The 20,447-nt window shown below is 40.7% G+C and overlaps 1 protein-coding gene across 5 annotated transcripts in view; it reads right to left on the bottom strand.

The window, feature by feature from the left end:
- The window catches only part of LOC126273423 (lipid storage droplets surface-binding protein 1), a 154,606-nt gene that overhangs the window by 122,061 nt on the left and 12,098 nt on the right, over positions 1 to 20,447 (bottom strand). The window contains exon 1 of one of the 5 annotated variants that reach the window (XM_049976986.1): positions 16,245 to 16,265. The exons of the other annotated variants lie outside the window; for them this stretch is intronic. The gene's annotated coding sequence lies outside the window, so the exon portion shown is untranslated. Of the gene's footprint in view, positions 1 to 16,244; positions 16,266 to 20,447 lie in introns of those variants that run through there. 5 annotated transcript variants of the gene reach the window in all.

A 20,447-nucleotide genomic window follows, 5' to 3' on the forward strand; every position in this document is an offset into this window, starting at 1 on the left:
AAGTAATTGAAGTATCTATTCAGAAGCAGTTAGCAGTAACAGTACCGGGTGAATTAGATAACTATACATCTTGTAGAGGCCTTTTTAAGCACTTTGGAATTCTTGACACTGATTCCCCAGTACATATACTCATTAATGATTTTTGTTACTGACAATAAAAATCAACTGCTACTAAATTAAGCTAAACTAAATTACCACGATACAAGATATAAAAACAGTTTTGTGTAGACTCTGCCAACCTGTCTACAGTTCAGAGTGAAATTGCATATTTTGTTGCAAAATCCCTAAATAAGGTCCAGTGTAAGATAAAATAAGAAACTGGTATCCCAAACTAGTTCAAAGGTAAGTTAAATATCATAACTAAATAGTCACTTCTGCTACAAAGCATCTTAATATCTAAGATTTAACAACAGAAATGTTCTGGTACGTACGTGGCAAGAAGCAATGCTTATTGAAGAGCTACATAGCAAGCAGTTATGTATTATAAACGGGATTGTTTAGTTTCATATTTAGGTAAATACCTTGCTTGATAAATACAAATGTTATCAAGGAAATATTAAGCTACCAATAGGTGATAAGCAGTGGCGCAGATGCAGGGTACGGTTCTGGAAGGAAAATGTCACAGCTTTTTACTATCTCAGTCTCCCCCACTCAAATATAACTTGCTGTGACACCACTTTTAAAATGCCGCAGATATGATCGATTCTGATAATAACAATAAAGTATGTAAAAAGTTTTAGTAACAAATATAAGTTGTTCAATTACCATTAATATATTTAATGTAATAATAATAATTTGTTTACATCAGTCAACAGCATATTGCTGCAGCATAACAAACAAGAGATTTCAGTTCAGAAACTCCCTTTACATTGTAGATTTGTTATCTGTAATGTCAATTAATACCGTGTGCTATTATATTTACGATAAGTGGTGATGACTTGGATATAAAGCACTGAAAATAGCTATACCATAGCTGAACCCGATCTGCAGTAAACATATTAAAAATTTCTCCCGTCTCTGTTAACACTATTTTTAATTAAACCTGTTCTGTGCTTAGTTTCCAAGTGCTGTAGTTGTGGTCTTCAGTCCCATGGCTGATTTGACGGAGCACTCTGCACTAGTCTATCCTGTGCAAGCCTGCAGAAATACTTTAGCCTATGTGCATTGGAATCTGCTTCCTATATTAAATGCCTGTTTCCCCTACACAGTTTTTTTTCTAGAAGAATCTTTCCTAGAGGACACTAATGAAGATGATTTGCCATTTCTGACCCGGACATTCTAAACAGTTTCATGTCAGCACGTGCGCATCCTTGCATGTATATTCTACACTGTAAGTAAGTCAGCAAACTACGTCTCCTTTTGCCAGTAAAGATATTTCGATTTGCTAAAGAAAAGGAAAATAGTTTTAATAAGATGCGGTATGACCCGCTCCATATCCGTTGGACTTGCCCCTCATGCACTCCATATGCGTTGGAGACCATCGTGGTGTTATTTAAGGAACATAAAAGTGTGAAAATACAAATGAATCAGTATAAAACGCTGTAAACCTCAGATGGTGTCTTCTTAAGATGACTGTTTCCTACCTCCGTTTTCTCAAAAGCTTAAAATATTTCCACGAAATGGCTTATGCATGCACATATGCATGTCGCCCCTGTTCCTTGTGCTCTTTAGTAGTCAAAGAGATGTGATGTACATAGCTACTTTTCACATGATTTATTATGCCTACGTTGACAATAAGAACGCTGGTGAATATTGCTTGAAATTATAGAAACTACAGTTAATTACGTCTTTCGTATTTATCAGTTCTTGTCTGGACATCCATAGATCCTGAGAAATCACTCACAGGCTGGGGATCCGTCTCACGTACCGACTGCTATGAATTCTGATGCCTAGGTATCGTTCACTGATGCTTAACAGTATACAAACTCTTGTAACTTTACGATACAATTTAAAACAGAGACTCTTCCGCGAGGAGGCGTTATTAATTTTCATCTTCACCATGCAACAGACTTAAAGGGTCCCTTTTTTGATACCCCGTAATTGTCTTCTGTTGCGACACAGAAGTTTGAAATCTGCTTCAAAGGTGCCTACAAACTTCCTCTATAATGTGACAAAAGCGTGGAGCCCTTCTGACGACACCCACGGGCTCGGCGATGCATCAAACAGCAAGGTGTCGACACATGCGAAACAAGACCAAAGCTCAGAAGCTCGTGTGAGCTGCAAGGTGGGTTAATGATGTCACATAGGCAGAAAATGTCACCACCATTCTGCCAAACGCCAACGTGGTCGTGTCACCCGATGGGTAGGTCGTCACACCACCTTGTATCGACATTTCGCTCCTCCGTCTGACGCCTCTGCGGGAGATTAGAACAGTGACGTCCAGCATTTACGTCACGCGCGTTTATTATGAGTGGTCGAGTAAAAAAAAAAAACGCGCCCCAGGAGGTGGCGCAAAATGCGTCAGTGAGAGCGCCTCTTTGCCTACAGGCGTTCATTTAGTTAACATTTCGCGCTCAATAATGACAGCTTGCAGTACAACAGGACGACGTTTTTGGCAAATTTTTCCACCGCTGATACCCCCCCCCCCCCCCCCGAAGGACTGCAACTCTAATGAACGTGATCTCAGTCCTTTGGAGTGTAGCGTACTGCAAGTTTTGCTTTTGTGTATAGTTTCAAAACACTAGGGACCGTTCAAAACCATTCGATGAAATTTTGTCGTGACCTGAAGCTGAAAAGGTTGCTTATGCTTTTTCATCTCTCCTTAGCGCGCTGTGCACAGAGAGGTGCGATATTGACACATACACGTGAATGGCTAAGGGTGACAACCTCTCCCCCCTTCCCCCCCTGCTCGGTTACACCTTGGTGCTGCTAAAGCACCTTTCTTGGGCACTCCAAAACTTTCACTGTACAGAGGTACTTCATCGATCGCTACGTGCAGGCGGGAGAGCAGCCTGCTCCACACCAGCCACTGCTGACCGCATGCGGAATAAGAGATTTGCGTAAACGGATGTCTGTCTGACAGGCATGGAGAGATCAGTATATGGATGTGTCTGTACAGAGAGATTTCTAAAGTGACGCAAGTAGGTGCGCAGGTGGCGACGATAGTGTTGCCGACTTGGGGGGGGGGGGGGGGGAGGGAGGTCGTTAGAGAGACCTTTCACCATTTTGTTCACGTGCATTTCAATGTTGCATCCCCCCCTACACAGCCAAAGGAAGACGTGATAAGGGAGATATGAAAAAACGTAAACACTCTTTGCTCCTACGGATCACGTTCAAATTTCGCCGAATGGTTTTGAACTGTCCCTTGTGGTTCCACCTGTAATGTATACAAAAGCAAAACTTGCGGCCACACTGCAGACAAAACTGTGAGATCACGTCCAGTGGAGTTGCAGTCCCCCAAGGCTTCGTCCTCTTGTACAGGGCACCGCAAACTATGGTTTTTGAGCGCTAAATGTGTGAAAATGAACGTCCATGGGGAAGGGGTAGTATCGTTGATGCTCTTTACGCCACCCCCTGAGACCTTTTTGTGCCGATTCTGAGCGACGGAGTGTTTGAAAGTTTTCCACGAACACAAATAATAAACCGACGTGATTTGAACGACGGGCGTCGTTGTTCTGGGCTCCATCGCAGATGCGTCAAACGAAGGGATGAAATAGGGATAAGAAGGTATGTGAAGATCGTGTGAAACATTAGTGATGCCGTTGCACAGAACTGTGGTGAAATTTGGTGCCAATGACACATAATTAACCCACCTTACAACTCACATGAACTTCTGAACTCTGGCCTTTTTTTACACACGTATCGACACCTTGCTGCCTGAAGCGTCGCTGAGCCCGAGGGCGACGTCGCAGGCTACCACACTATTTCGCCACTACAGTGGAAGTTCGTACGCATCTTTGAGCCAAATTTCAAATTGCTACTTCGCAGCGTGAGACAATTACGAGGTTTCAAAAAAGACACACCTTAATTGTATTGCGTTGTGAATATCGTTAGAAAGACATACAAAACGTATTATCTTTTAAAAATGCTCACACATTTAACATACAGCAAAACGAGAGCTTTTTAGTTTCGGTACCGTCAAAAAATGAGAAATAAAAAATTACGCTACAGTGCACACACTGGTAAGTCAGTCACGCAATAGATGTAGTTCAATAGTGCCACTGTCTGTTTGCAAGTATAGGCCAAAAGCAGCTGGGCAGCCCTAACGTAGACAATCCACGTTGCTTGTATTTAGCGTTTTGTGGATTACTGCAATAACGAGTTTTTGATCCGTATTAGATACTCGGAGTGGAGCGCGTGTAATTATGCCTCAATGTTTTTTTATTATTTTTTTATGTAAGTCTGTTGTATGCAAGTGGTGATTAAACCGCAGTCTCAAGTAGAAAGAAACTAACATTTCCAAAGTTTTATTTGTTTCCTTTCGCAATGGAGACAACGATGGCGATGCATGTCTAACGTCTACAAAGAAAATGGTATTGGGAAAAAACACGGTAAGAAAGCGGTTCTATCGTTTCAGAGATACATTTTGATGTTATACATTCACCACGTTCCGAGATTTTTATGAAGAATTCTGAACATAGTTCACAACGATTCACGTAAATCAATAAAAGAATTAACAAGCGAGGTCTGTTTTAGTGGTTAAATATCGTGTGTCGTTTGAATTCCACGAAGTAGGTCATAAAGCGCCTTAATTGCAAGCGATCGTTTAGCCCGTGATCAGTATCGAGGGTCCTTGTATTTCATGACAGCATAAAAACGGAAAGGAATGTTGAATCCTAAGGTAAGGAAAAATCCTAAGGTAAGGAAACAGGAACCGAAGAAAATTTTTGTCGCACCCCAGCACATAATGTTATGTATGTGGGGAGATGTGTAAGACGTCTTGTAATACAAGTTTCTTGCAGCCATTAAGTGCTGCAACTCAGATGCAATTAAAAATACTGTCGTTGAGGCTGCTCAAATACCACTGAAACACGATAACGTACTATCAGATACCTCTTATGGTAACGAAATTGCTTCTCCAGGAGCTATAACGAACCACTATGTTCGTAATGTCAGCGATCGGATGATTTGAGTTTGTAGCAGAACTTACATCTTTGAAACTAATCACATCTATGTTAGATAGACAGCGAAACGAGTTAAATCTTCATGTTACCCTTTTGCATCCAGCACGCAGCCTTTGAAGTCCTGTATATTTTACTGTCTGCAATTTGATTTGAATAATAAGAAAGAATGAATTTAACCGTGTTTTAATTTATTAACAAAGTCTGTTTTTTTCTGCTGATACTATTTGAAGTTTGTGTTTCTATGTTCCAGTTAATTAAACCGATGGAAGTAGACCGTTTGGTGACGTGATCATAGTGCGCCATCAGTGTGCTGTAGAACTTACATTTATGCTTTTCACAAGTCGAACCTGCAGTCTAATTTTCTTTTTACGAAATACGTTTATCATTGCTATTGTCATGCAAATCATTTCCTGCATTGCAATTAGATTTTCACGGTCCTGCGTCACCAAGCTTCTCCGCTCTCCAACGCGGACTTCCGCCTCTGTTCTTCACCAGAATATGATATTCCACGTAATGGTTTCCATTAGATACCGCAGGAAGTTCTTTTAAACATTAATTTTAAAAATCAGCAGCTTCGTGTTATTCTTGTCATACTCCTGCTGTCGTGAATGTGACGCGTCCGATACCTCGAACAAAAAAAAAAAAAAAATCACTTTATCCTCTTCATTTTCTTTGATAGATACATTGCAGAGTTTACTTGGTAGATGCTTCTACATTCTCCACTTTTTACGATACACTTTTCTTCGATAACGATACTTTAATAACTTACTTGAGGCGTTCACCAGCTCCGACAAGCAAATTATTTAAAATGTAAAAGCGAGATACTAATCCAACATTCGGAAAGAGAGATACACCATGGATGAGAATATATTAACAACTAATATAGAGGGTGTACCAGGAGGAATGATAAATATTCACGGATATGACAGGAACGATCATTCTAAGGAAAAAAGTTCACTAAACATGGGCTCTAAAATGCATACATTAAGAACTATGGGCACTTTTTTATCTTCAGTCCTGAGAAAGACACCTCTTGTACTGGACAAATGCTCAAAGCTCTTGCGCATGCAGTTTGGAGGCATGTTCACTAGACTGTTTTCCTGGTTTTGGTCCATACTACTTCCTCCCAAAATTTGGGAAGCAAATATGTAGCAGTGCAAGAGATTTGTTTCATAGTATCGAGAATGAAAAAGTGCTCATAGCTCGTAAGGTATACGCTTTAGAGTGCATGTTTACTGAAGTATTTTGCTTTGACTGATCGCTCCTAGCATATCCATGATTAGTGACCATTCCTCATGTGACATCCTGTATGTTAGTTATTCAGCCAACAATGACATACGATCATTTAATTTCATTTCATGTCAACTGAAAAGTCTTATCATAGCCATACTGCACCGTTATACCACGAGTACGAATTACGCTAAATTTAATTTCAGTGTAGAACTCAAGTTCAGTTTTCTTCATGAACGGATTTTGCTTTAGATCTGCGTTGTGTGGTTATATGCCTAAAAGCAAGAATCCACGTTAAATCCACACATGATACGTCAACTGCAAGCAACTATTTAGAATACGTATTCGCCATCAACACAAAAAATAAAAACGTCGCCAGCTCGATGATTGGTTTGAATACCACAAGGCTCTACTTCTTATAATCCTGTTAGAGAAGGCAATGACTGGCCTATCCCCATTTAAAGAAACTTCCCACCTAGTCCATTACTAGGAAGACTATAATTTTATGTACAATCGACTTAACATTTTCCAAATATGCAAAGTATTTACAGAAGTGAAAATTAAACTTAAGTTCTTAAAAATACAGGGTCGTTGATTTCTTCTTCCACTGAAATTTTAAATTTCATTCTAACAGGAAGATTCATATCTCGAATTTGTTTAATTGATGTTATCAGGAATATGTTGAATACACCTCAGTTTATAGACACATACCAGCTACTGCTTTACTACCATTTTCTCTTTCATTCTTTGCAAGGTACTAAAAATTGCATAGAAGTTTGGAATTTCTCAAAATATTTGTGAAAAGAGTGGTACTGATGTACTGTAAGTTGCAAAATCTACGTGATAAATTTTTCATAACCGAATCGGCTTTAGAGTTCGCTCGCAATTTCTCTCAGTTCTGCGATAATATTTCTATCCTGAGCATTTGATATGGCAGTGCTCAAAGATCTGTTATCAAATATCAGAGATTTTGCCTCCTCTCGGACATTTAATATCAGGTATACTTTCCATTACCACCCTGGATGGAAAGACAGATTTCTGTCACGGTCAGCCTTTAACCAATCATCTTCACGCTGCAGACAGCAGCCGCTAAAGATAAAAGTTCAAAAAATGGTTCAAATGGCTCTGAGGACTATGGGACTTAACATCTGTGGTCATCAGTCCCCTAGAACTTAGAACTACTTAAACCTAACTAACCTAAGGACATCACACACATCCATGCCCGAGGCAGGATTCGAACCTGCGACTGTAGCAGTCACGCGGTTCCGGACTGAGCGCCTAAAACCGCGAGACCACGGCGGCCGGCAGATAAAAGTTCATGCATCCTTGCCACATATTACAACCAATTCACGATCTTCACCTCACAATCGTTTTACGTAACAGCTTATATTTTTTTCGAAGGGCAGCGAGCGTGCGCCGCGCACTGTTATTCGCCACTTAACGACTTTTTGTTAGTTTATTTACTTACTTTTCAGCGTTTTCGCCATCACATTATCTAATGGTCAGACTTCCCGCATTAATTTACTTATTCCTCCAAATAAACAGTTCTAGAAGATTCGTCTCTAACTGCAGTCAGCAGAGTTACTATCTCACATATGTCTTACTCTGGTGCCCGGGAATAGGAGCCGATGCACATCTGTCGTCAGTCTATCAGGAACAGTCGTCGCCTGTGGACATCTACACATGGCGCAACAACAGACAGCCATCACGCGTCACGCAGTGGCGACGAAACGTGGATCACGTGGGCTAGCCGCCGTGATTACTGGCAGCAGTAAAGGGGCCGCTTGGACTGGAACACTTCCTGCTGTCAAATGCTATAAGGAAACTTAACGATCTTTAACAAAAAAAAAATGGTTCAAATGGATCTGAGCACTATGGGACTTAACATCTGTGGTCATCAGTCCCCTAGAACTTAGAACTACTTAAACCTAACTAACCTAAGGACATCACACACATCCAAGGCCAAGGCAGGATTCGAACCTGCTACCGTAGCGGTCGCGCGGTTGCAGACTGTAGCGCCTAGAACCGCTCGGCCACCCCGGCCGGCCGTCACAAGGTCATTGTTCACAGAGGCTCATAAATCTGCACCTCTTCAACGAGACAAGCAACACGAAAGTTTGAAATAGGTGACTGAAAGCGTGTAGTGTGGTGCGACGAGACGCTATTTCGCTTCTTTTCCGATTGATTCAAGGCGTCGAGTGCACCGACGGCCCAGTGAGGCGTTAGGCTGTTGTGTTATGTCGACAAGGGGCTGGAAACGCTTTGTTTCCATATTAAAAGTCACTTTCTCCAACTCATCAGTCATGGGAAACAAACAAGAACAAAACGTTAGAGCATGCATGCACTCTTGGTGACGTCTGGTTACGTAGCACACCGCCAGTGTTCGTACGTCACTGCTTGTTTGGTAGAGCCCCACTTTCATCTACCTAGGCTCAACGAATAAAGTTAACATAAATTCGTAGAGAATGTTGTACCTGTTCTGTTAGCAGATGTATCTTTTGCTATGCGACAAAACATGTATTTCAAGCATCATAGAGCACTTCCCCATTTCAGTGTTAATGTCCGCCGGCTTCTAAATAACAGGTTCGGTGACAGACGGATAGGTAGAGATGGACCAATTGCCTCCCCTTCACCTAAAACCAATGCACTTTTATTTGTGGCGGCATTTGAAAGCTCTTGTATATGGAACCCCAGTAGAGCATTTTCAGACTCTTCGTGCCCGTATTATGGAAGGTTGTGAAACCATACACAATATTCAAGGGATACATCAGGGCATTCGAGATTCACTACGACAGAGGGTTTGATGCATGTATCAATGCCCACGGAGGGCTTATTGAACAACTCCTGTGAGAAAGAGTTGCATGTGGTATGCTTTTACTCTCCGTTCGTGTTTTCCATTATTAATGTATGGAGAAAATGATTTATAACATGAAAACAAAGCGTTTCCAGATCCATGTTCATACAACATAATTTCTTCGTCTATGTCTGAGGAATGTGTTCTACAATTTTTGCTGTACATTTTTGTTACACCCTGTACGTAAGAAAAAATAGCGGACCTAAGACTGAGCTTTGGAGAATCACATACGTGACATTTCCCCAATCAGAATTATATACCCGGACTACAATGGCTGAATTTCTAAACACAACAGCCTAACGCCTCACTGGGCCGTCGGTGCACTCGACGCCTTGAATCAATCGGAAAAGAAGCGAAATAGCGTCTCGTCGCACCACACTACACGCTTTCAGTCACCTATTTCAAACTTTGTGTTGCTTGTCTCGTTGAAGAGGTGCAGATTAATGAGCCTCTGTGAACAATGACCTTGTGACGGCCGGCCGGGGTGGCCGAGCGGTTCTAGGCGCTACAGTCTGCAACCGCGCGACCGCTACGGTAGCAGGTTCGAATCCTGCCTCGGGCATGGATGTGTGTGATGTCCTTAGGTTAGTTAGGTTTAAGTAGTTCTAAGTTCTAGGGGACTGATGACCACAGATGTTAAGTCATATAGTGCTCAGAGCCATTTGAACCATTTGAAAAGTGCAGTCTTGCATTGCTGTTAGTATGGAAGGTTAACAAGCCATCTGCCTTGCCTCCTTCCATTTATCCCAATTTTATCTGCCCTTTGTGACGACTGGCAATAGGCTGGGATGCATCTACGCGAAGTCTCATCATGTTGATTTATTACAGGGAGATGTACTTTATAAAATTTCAGTGGTCATCAGTAAAGGGGCTAATAGTTCCAGTGTGTGAATATGTGAGATATTCACAGCCTGCACACTGCTCTGAATGCAGCAGGTGTATCGCGAGCACTCAAAATTTTGTGCAGGCTTGACAAAAGAAATTTTTTTCGTGTGGTATAATTACAAATTAATAATAGCCTGATTTTTGCTTTACTTGTACTGTGTAACCTTGCTTCTTGCCAAATTCCATGAGTCTACATCAACAGGAAGTATTATGCAGGTTTTCATTAGTGAGTTTTCGAATATCAAAACATGTGAAACCTTAGAAGCTCACACATTTGACGCCGACAAGGGACTATAGATCTTAGTATCTGACATAAACATCATCTTGTTCCGTCTACCCGTTCCTGAGAAAATGGCGGCTCAACAGACTGACGGACGTACAGATAGACAGGCAGTCAGGTAAAAAATGACAAAAAATGTTTTTCGTGTGATGTAATTACAAATTCAAAATTTTCGATTTTTTCCTTTTACTCTTACAGCCAAACACTACTTCCTGTCAAATTTCACCAGTTTAGATCAACGGGACATACCCTACAGGTTTTAATGAGTGAATCTGCGAGTGTCAAAAATGTGACATAAAAGACCGTATCGTTTAACTGCATTGGCGTAGGAGCTTCAATTTTTACACCGCCAAGGGACTGTAAGCCTTAGTGTGTGACAAATTTCAACTTGTTACATCCATGTGCTCCTGAGAAAAAGGGTTTTAACAGTCGACAGACAGGCGGACAACAAAGTCATCCTATAAATGTTCCGTTTTTACCGAATGCGGTACAGAATCCTGAAAATAAATGTGTTGTTGTGGTCTTCAGTCCTGAGACCTGTTTGATGCAGCTCTCCATGCTACTCTATCTTGTGAAAGCTGCTTCATCTCCCAGTTCTTACTGAAACCTAGATCCTTCTGAATCTGCTTAGTGTATTCATCTCTTGGTCTCCCTCTGATGATGGCTAAATAGACACAGCTGTGACAGTTGGAAGTTGATAAGAGACATGTGTTGCAAAATGTTGTGGTACTTAAATACAGCTGGAGTATCCATGTCTTTTCCACTTTAAATTAACCATATTTTTTTTACAAAAGATCCTTATTGTTTTACACGTTGACTGTATATTAGTCGCCATTGTAATTATTGGTACTTCCATATTACGCCTTTGACTCAACAGCACTCACAAAACCCAACGTGTATACAAAGGAAAGCAGAGGTTATTGTCTTTGATCACAATTTACATGTGTGTACTGCGTTAAGTATTAGGGATGTGAGAACAGATTTCTGTTCTCCACGAAGAACATACTTAAGGATAGTGCTCATCGGGGTTTTAATGTAATGTGGGTAAAGTAATGTGAAAACGATATGGACACTCCAGCCGTTTGTAAGTACTACAATTTTACAAGACATGCCGCTTAGAAGGTTCCAACTGCCTCAATTGTGCCTATTTAATCATCATAGCATTATTTGTTTTTTGTTTAATCAGTGATCTCCAACGCTGAACACGGAAACACACATTTGAATGTAAACCGTCTGAAGACGGGCCCAAGCTCGAAACCGGAACTGTATTAAATAAAATCACCTACTGCTGCGACTGGTAGCGGTTGTTATACTATACCAAATAAAGGAACAGTGACGGAGTTCAGCCTGCATCCATTATGGATAAAATTTACTCATTTTGTCATGGGTTATTGAGAGACTGGCCAGCCACTATCGTTCGTGAACTCTGCCAGAGGGTAGAAGCAGCATGGGTTGGTGTACCAACATCTGTCACCCAAGCTTAGTTCGACCCAGTGCCCAGCCAGTTTAGAGCAATTGTCGTTGCCAAAGGTGGTACCTGTGTACAAAATGATACACCCTTTGTAGCCTTAAGTCACCTACAACTTTAGTCATGCACTCTTCTTAGTATATTCTATCTACAATAGAAGTGAAATTTTGTTATTTACTATCCTTCTTGAAGTTGCAATTTTAATGATCAGCCGCGTAAATTTGTAAGACACGAGTTGTTGTTGTTGTTGTTGTTGTGGTCTTCAGTCATGAGAATGGTTTGATGCAGCTCTCCATGCTGCTCTATCCTGTGCAAGCTTTTTCATCTCCCAGTACTTACTGCAACCTACATCCTTCTGAATCTGTATGGTGTATTCATCTCTTGCTCTCTTTCTACGATTTTTACCCTCCACGCTGCCCTCCAATACTAAATTGGTGATCCCTTGATGCCTCAGAACATCTCCTACCGACCGATCCCTCCTACTAGTCAACTTGTACCAAAAACTTCTCCCCAATCCTGTTCAGTACTTCCTCATTAGTTATGTGATCTAACCATCTAATATTAAGCATTCTTCTGTAGTACATTTCGACGGCTTCTATTTTCTTCTTGTCCAAACTATTGATCGTCCATGTTTCACTTCCATACATGGCTACACTCCATACAAAACTTTCAGAAACGACTTCCTGACACTTAAATCTATACTCGATGTTAACAAATTTCTCTTCTTCAGAAATGTTTTCCTTGTCATTGCCAGTCTACATTTTGTATCCTCTCTACTTCGACCATCATCAGTTATTTTGCTCCCCAAATAGCAAATCTAATAACCTCAACATCACCCGACTTAATTCGACTACATTCCATTATCCTCGTTTTGCTTATGTTGATGTTCATCTTATATCCTCCTTTCAAGGCAATGTTCATTCCGTTTAACTGTTCTTCCAAGTCGTTTGCTGTCTGACAGAATTACAATGTCATCGGCGAACCTCTAAGTTTTTATTTCTTTTCCATGGATTTTAATACCTACTCCGAATTTTTCTTTTGTTTCCTTCACTGCTTGCTCAATATAGAGATTGAATAACATCGGGGAGAGGCTACAACACTGTCTCACTCCCTTCCCAACCATTTCCCTTTCATGTCCCTCGCCTCATAACTGCCATATGGTTTCTGTACAAATTGTAAATAGCTTTTCGTTCCCTGTATTTTACCCCTGCTACCTTCATAATTTGAAAGAGTATTCCAGTCTACATTGTCAAACGCTTTCTCTAAGTCTACAAATGCTAGAAACGTAGGTTTGCCTTTCCTTAATCTAGCTTCTAAGATAAGTCGTAGGGTCAGTATTGCCTCACGTGTTCCAACATTTCTACGGAATCCAAACTGATCTTCCCCGAGGTCGGCTTCTACTAGTTTTTCCATTCGTCTGTAAATAATTCGCGTTATTATTTTCCAGCCGTGACTTATTAAACTGATAGTTCGGTAATTTTCACATCTGTCAACACCTGCTTTCTTTGTGATTGGAATTATTATACTCTTCTTGAAGCCTGAGGGTATTTCGCCTGTCTCATACATCTTGCTCAGCAGATGGTAGAATTTTGCCAGGACTGGCTCTCCCAAGGCTATCAGTAGTTCTAATGGAATGTAGTCTACTCCCGGGACCTTGTTTCGACTCAGGTCTTTCAGTGCTCTGTCAAACTCTTCACGCAGTATCATATCTCCCAATTCATCTTCATCTACATCCTCTTCCATTTCCATAATATTGTCCTCAAGTAAATCGCCCTTGTATAGACCCTCTATATACTCCTTCCACCTTTCTGCTTTCCCTTCTTTGCTTTGAATTGGGTTTCCATCGGAGCTCTTGATATTCATAGAAGTGGTTCTCTTTTCTCCAAAGGTCTCTCTAATTTTCCTGTAGGCAGTATCTATCTTAACCCTCGTGAGATAAGCCTCTACATCCTTACAGTTGTCCTCTAGCCCTCTCTGCTTTGCCATTTTGCACTTCCTGTTCATCTCATTTTTGAGACGTTTGTATTCGTTTTTGCCTGCTTCATTTACTGCATTTTTATATTTTCTCCTTTCATCAATTAAATTCAATACTTCTTCTGTTATCCAAGGATTTCTATTAGCGCTCGTCTTTTTACCTACTTGATCCTCTGGTGCCTTCACTACTTCATCCCTCAAAACTACCCATTCTTCTTCTACTGTATTTCTTTCCCCCCTCCTTGTCAATTGTTCCCTTATGCTCTCCCTGAAACTCTGTATAACCTCTGCTTTAGTCAGTTTATCCATATCCCATCTCCTTAAATTACCACCTTTTTTGTAGTTTCTTCAGTTTTAATCTGCAGTTCATAACCAATAGATTGTGGTCAGAGTCCACATCTGCCCCTTGAAATGTCTTACAATTTAAAACATGATTCCTAAATCTCTGTCTTACCATTATATAATCTATCTGAAACCTGTCAGTATCTCCAGGCTTCTTCCATGTATAAAACTTTCCTCTATGATTCTTGAATCAAGTGTTAGCTACGAGTAATTCAACAGAACCCTCTTTGAAATTTCAGAATCTCTGACAGATGGTAGCAATAACCAGAATTATTAAAAAAGAAAAATGCTTAGTGGCGGCAACATAAACTTGAAACATCACCAAAAAATGAGTATGCGTTAAAATATCTGAACATCTTTTTCACATTCCTCTTTAGCCCCTGTCGTCAACTCGTCTTTAAAAAAACAAAGGTAAAACGGCAATTTCATTCTATATTCTCGCGAAGACTTTTTAATAAACGCTACGAAGGTGTGGCAGCTGTGGTATTGACAGGTAACATAGTCCGAAGGCTACTGCGTGACGATGCTGAACGCTGAGAGGAGCCGAATCTTCTGGAGCGCTTTAACCAATTGACACAGGCGTCCCTCAACCGCATGCCCTGTACATTTACGGAGGCCATTTATATGCAGCCTCTGTTGCTTGTTGCGCGCAGTCACACGCAAGGCTTGCGTTCTACGCGGTACAGATGATGATTATTATGCGAAATGACTTATTATCCGTAAGGCACGAACGAAGTTGAAACAAAAGACAACTAAATGTAATGCGCAAATTACCCACCAAACGAAACTAAAGACCCGAAAACTTAACCACATCAGGTCCTATAGAAATCGTGCAACAACTCCTGTGCTAACGCTAAGCAGCGAATGAGATGTCGAAATATTGTATTACGTGAAAACAGCCATTCTCGCTGACTAATTCGAAGCGTTTAAGCGTTACACAGATCGATAATTCGAGTGCTACCGCCTGCTTCCGCCATGTATATGTGGGACTTCACATACAGCGCCCCCTTTCTTCCCCCTCTTACCCACGTCGCTGCTGCAAAGTTTCGATAAAGACGAAAAACCGTCGCCGCGCCTGCGAACGAGACTAATTTAAAATGTTAATGAGAACAGCAGAGGCTGTATTTACTCGACTGTTGTCGGGGTTTTTGTTGCTGCGCCTTGTAGCCTAAGTACAGCTGACAATATGCAGAATAACGCTTTTTATACACGGATCTGAGCCGTTTATTGCAGTCTTATTACGCTTGCTAGCAACAAGCTGAAGGAAAGTATCTAAAATATACCCGGGGAAAGTAAAGTAAAGGTATAAACTCGAAGTACCTAGTCCTTACACGGGTGAGTGCAGACACAAACGTCAACGGATAGCAATATGCGCATATGCTGATGGCGGTAGTATAGCGTGAAAGTGAACCAAAGACGTTGGACTACTGCAGATGTCGCAGCGCTCGTGTGTGATCTGACAGTCTCATAATGAAGAAGAGGATGCTCTGTGTGTTGACGAACTCTTCGAATTTTAAACTCACACCCACATAGTTACGTTACAGACTGCCATGTTACACACCACACTTCGGAGTCCTCTTGCAACAGAGATGCGAATGTGTAGGCACGAAGTATAAAGTTATAGAATGTCAATAACGTTTGTTTTATTAAAAAAGCTTTAAGAGTTTTCACTTATAAAATTCGGGGGCATTACTTTTCAGCTCGCCCTTGTAGTCAAGTGTAACTATGCAATGGTCGAGTATTTATATAGCCCTTGTAGTCAAGTGTAACTATGCAATGGTCGAGTATTTATATAGTGGACCTGCTGAGAAGTATTTACATATGACCAATCAAAATAAATGGGTCGGGACGAGGCCACGTGGATTTAGGGAGAACATTACTACCATTGGAGAGACCACGAAAACCGTTAAAGTTCTGTAAGTATTTTTGAAATTTATGTGAGGTGGAGTCGTCTGATGGAAGAGGAAACAAGAGTTACGACTTCCTTAAGTACTCCGACACCGTTATGTAACTGCCGTTTTGCGTTTGTAAACTTCGGTTGTCTCGGGTTGAATTTCATCAGCTTCCACAGGGGTGACGTTGACATCTAATGATAGCCTCGTTTGCCTCATCCAAACATGCAATATTTCACATCATTATGTAACTTACTTAAAGAGTTATTCTTGTGCAGCGTCACCGACAAGCAGTGTAAGTCAGTCTGGCATCACTATTATGACTGCAACAGTAAAAATCACAAATGGTATATCTGAGAAAAATAAGCAGTGAAATAATGTTCATTGCAATGAGTTTTTGTGTTCGCGACAGCAAAATCATGACCCCAACTCAAGGAAAAAGAAACTGTCGCTGCAAATCATTAGTTTGCACATAATTAAGAGTCCAATAAGAGGAATCATTTGTAGCTAACTATAACGACAGGACAATTGGCTCTATGGTAGTGAGAGACAGATTAATGTTACTTAAAATCAGTCTTGATTGCAATTTTTTTTTATTCATGTGACCGGTTTCGGTTCATTCAGAACCATCTTAAGATCTGTAAAAACAATGATACTAATTTACTATTTCACGGAAGCAAATATTTTTTTTCATCCTATATAATCAACATCGAATGTACCAGAACGTACCTGATTTTTCAGTTACAGGAGTAACCCGTCCAAATCCAGCAATTTTCACATGCTACGTCGTATAAAATTGGTTGGCAGAGTGCACGCCATTTATATTAATTATAACACTATTACCGACAGGTGGCGTCTGGTACATTTGTTACATTCCATTTACACATACTGTATTCAGTAGATCTTTATATATATATATATATATATATATATATATATATATATATATATATATATATATGATTAAAAAAAGTAGATGTCAAGGTTAAAATCTGTACTTGTCAGAATTAAAAAGCAGTAAAATTATCATTTTTATACGATCTAAAAAACATAGGGCGATTTATATATCTATATAAAGAAATTGCAGAGAAGACGGATTTTAAGTAACATTATAAAATCACTGATTGCTGTTATCTCATAAGACATCTGTTTTTGCAAAGAGACAGATTAGTTAATCGCTCTTTCGGGAACACACTATACCCTGTGACCTGCCCTGGAAAATCTTCCCAGGCAGGGTAACTGCAATTTTTTCTTCCTAGCAGCGTCAAACGCATTGTTTTGTAACTTTACTTTTATATTCCTCTGTAGTTAAAACATTAAGTCAATGCATTGTTGTACTCTCGTAATATCAATCGCTGTAAGTGCCGTCCATCGCTGATTACGCCACACCCATGCTTCGTCTGCCTTATCGCAACTAGCGTGCTGCCGTATGCGCATCTTTATGAATAAAGACGATAAGGGATTTTCCACATCGCATTACGAACTTGTCTTCGCTCTTAAATCCTGCGTCCATTCCTGCTTCTCTCACTGACGTTAGTAGACACGCAGTTTCAGAAATCGAAGCGTCTGAAGTTGCTAACAGCGCCACACATATACTGAGCAAATAGTACATAAAACAAACACGCGACGCCGGGTGGCGCAAAGATTAATACGCTGCAGATAGTTTCGAAACCCGGTGGCTGTTCTGATTTATGCTTTCGTAATATCCCCACGATCATGTCAGGCACATGCCACGACAACTGAGTACAGACACTGCAGAGTACGTGCTGCAGACTAACACTCAGCCAACGCTTTCGTTCTTGGCCAGCGTGGGCGGGCTTATGCTTAGACACTGCTCCCCCAGCCGTTAATGGCGGGTATTCGAAATCGAAGCCGCTGCTACTCCTTCACGCAACTCCTCGGTTGTCCAGTAGCAGTGAATCTTAGCCGCTTAGAGATGCCCGACCAAAGAAAATAATATCGTTAGCGGTTCCGGTAATCGAACACAGATAATTCGCGTGACAGCTACACTGCTCAGCAATGGAGGAGAACGTATTCTGTGATCGTTCCTGCAGTAACGTCACAGGAATTCCTTCTGTTTGCCGCTAGTACAAACAGTGACACTGAAGAACCTCATTATTATCGATTAAAAATCATGACCACGTTAAGGGAAGCATAGCAGTCCCTTATTTCACCCATGCAGTATGATGAAAGAACCTTGTTTCTTTTTGACGATTGTAATTTCAATCAAAAGTTCATTCTCAGATGAAAGATATCGTGCCTCCATAGGCCTACCTATTAAGAACTTAATTCTGTGGCATACATGAACATTTCAAGCTATATCAACATATTTTCTTTTCTCAACAAGTATTCTATAAAGAGAAACATGCGTAATTCACGTTGTACAAAGGAGAATAAGTTCAGTGACGTCTATTTCGAAGTCTTAGAGCGTTAAGCAAACGTGCAACGAAGTTTTTACTCACGGCTAATAGTTACGACAACGAATTGTTCAAACAATGAAGGTGTTCTGATGAACGGTTTCACATTTCACTGTTGCTGTAAACTATGCAGATTGTACAGGTCAAATAATAATAATAATTATTATTTTTCCACCTGGAAAACAACTATTCATAGCTTAGTATTACGACCTTTGTAGATCTTTAGCCAAGTCCCAAAATCCCGAAGCATGTTATTCTGTAAGTTTGCACTTAGCGAAGTCACGACTGTAGAAGTAACCACGAAGCAACCATGACGACGTGCATTTGCATAATTTGTAAAATTTTTCTCATTAATACGAATGACATAGTACTGTTCTACAACAATGCGTTGCAGGCTGAGATAATAACAATTTAAATATATAAAATGTAGTCATCACAATTTACAAAAACAGTATTACACAAAAAGTTCCTGTCAGTTATCTAAAATAACATGTAAAATCGTTCTTTCGCTAGTGGTAATTTATAAAACTTGAGACATTAGCTGTAATTGAGCACAATGGAAAGGAAATAATTAATTAGCGGTATGCTTTTCAGTGTCCGATGTTAATTTCATTTTTCTGGACGATATTTCGATAACCATTTTCTTCAGGTGGTGCGAACTGTGTTGTTATGCTGTCTGTACTCGGTTCTTGGATTCCATCCTACCTGTGACGTATTGTTGGTACTGTGAGGCTATTTACAGCTGTGTTCGATCCTCTGCTCCAGCTACTTCTTTTAATGCTCATTTGTTGTTTATTTAGTTTTCAGATCCCACTGCGTAATTCCTTGATTTACACATTATCTAAGCATTTTCCAGTATGAGAGAGGTGGCCGACGCGAACTTGACAAACTGAGCGCCGGATAAGAAGCCTTGCTTAAATTTAAGTCGTTGTCCCAGTTTATTAGGTATTTTGATATTTTTATTTTGGCAAGCGCTTTAATTGTGCTGTCCCAGAAAATCGTATTTCGTTTTTTAAGTGAACATTTTTGCAAAAACTATCCAGTAACTGATATAAATCAGAGTTAAAAAGACTAATTAAATCAGAATAATTAATCCCCACTGATCAACGAGGTGTGCATTAGTACCAGTGATTGCCAATGCTCTATTAACGTAGTTTCTATTTCTGTACGTAATTACACGATTCACTTAAATGAGAGGCCACTCTGGAAGCAAATTATGGGGAGCTGCAAGCGCAGGGGCTCACAGCAGTTCACATTTGTCAGGCAGGGGAGGCTAAAACCTGAAGAATCCCCAGAAGGCACAGATCGCTGCCACTCAATCAATCGGCCTTTCTTTGAGGAACCGTTGTTGGACACCGGTCACTGAAGTTCTATACATATATGATTTCCCTTAGTGAATCGGAGGTCTGGAAGGGAGCTGTCAAGACCAGAAAGTAGAAAACAGGGCTTTCTATGAAATGCACTGCCCACCATAGATCATATAAAAAAAGTGGAGTGAGAATTCTTAGTTTAGTCACCTTTGAGGGTGCGGGATGCCGCTGAACTCAGAGCCTACAAAAACCGAACGTTTAACGCAATGTAAGAGCTGCAAGGACTGGCTAACACAAATAAATTAGAAGTTAGAGAGAGAGAGAGAGAGAGAGAGAGAGAGAGAGAGAGAGAGAGAGATGTTCAGCGCCAAGTGTTAGGGAGCATGTTGCTGGCTCTGCCTGAAATCATAGTCAGGGAGGGGATCAGCTTCTTTTAAAGCATTTTACCGGTCGACGCTTGGTTAGCCACTCGAGATAACACGACGAAAATACGAGTATTCCTTTCTGGAAGAAGACATAAGAATCACTTCATCCCCGGGGCTCCCCACCTCCGCGGTTCCCCAATGCCAGCCTTCTTCCCTGCACATCGTCAGCTGAGCAGTCAGGCGCCTCTAAGCAGATGAGTTGGGGACTTAACAAAATTTTTCAGCTGAGTTGAACTTAGTCGCAGATGTAACCTATGACTGATTTCACAGCCATATGAGTCTCCACCTGCAGTAACATGGTGCGATT

Source organism: Schistocerca gregaria, chromosome 1, assembly GCF_023897955.1.
Source record: "Schistocerca gregaria isolate iqSchGreg1 chromosome 1, iqSchGreg1.2, whole genome shotgun sequence".
In the NCBI taxonomy this organism is placed as follows: Eukaryota; Metazoa; Arthropoda; class Insecta; order Orthoptera; family Acrididae; genus Schistocerca; species Schistocerca gregaria.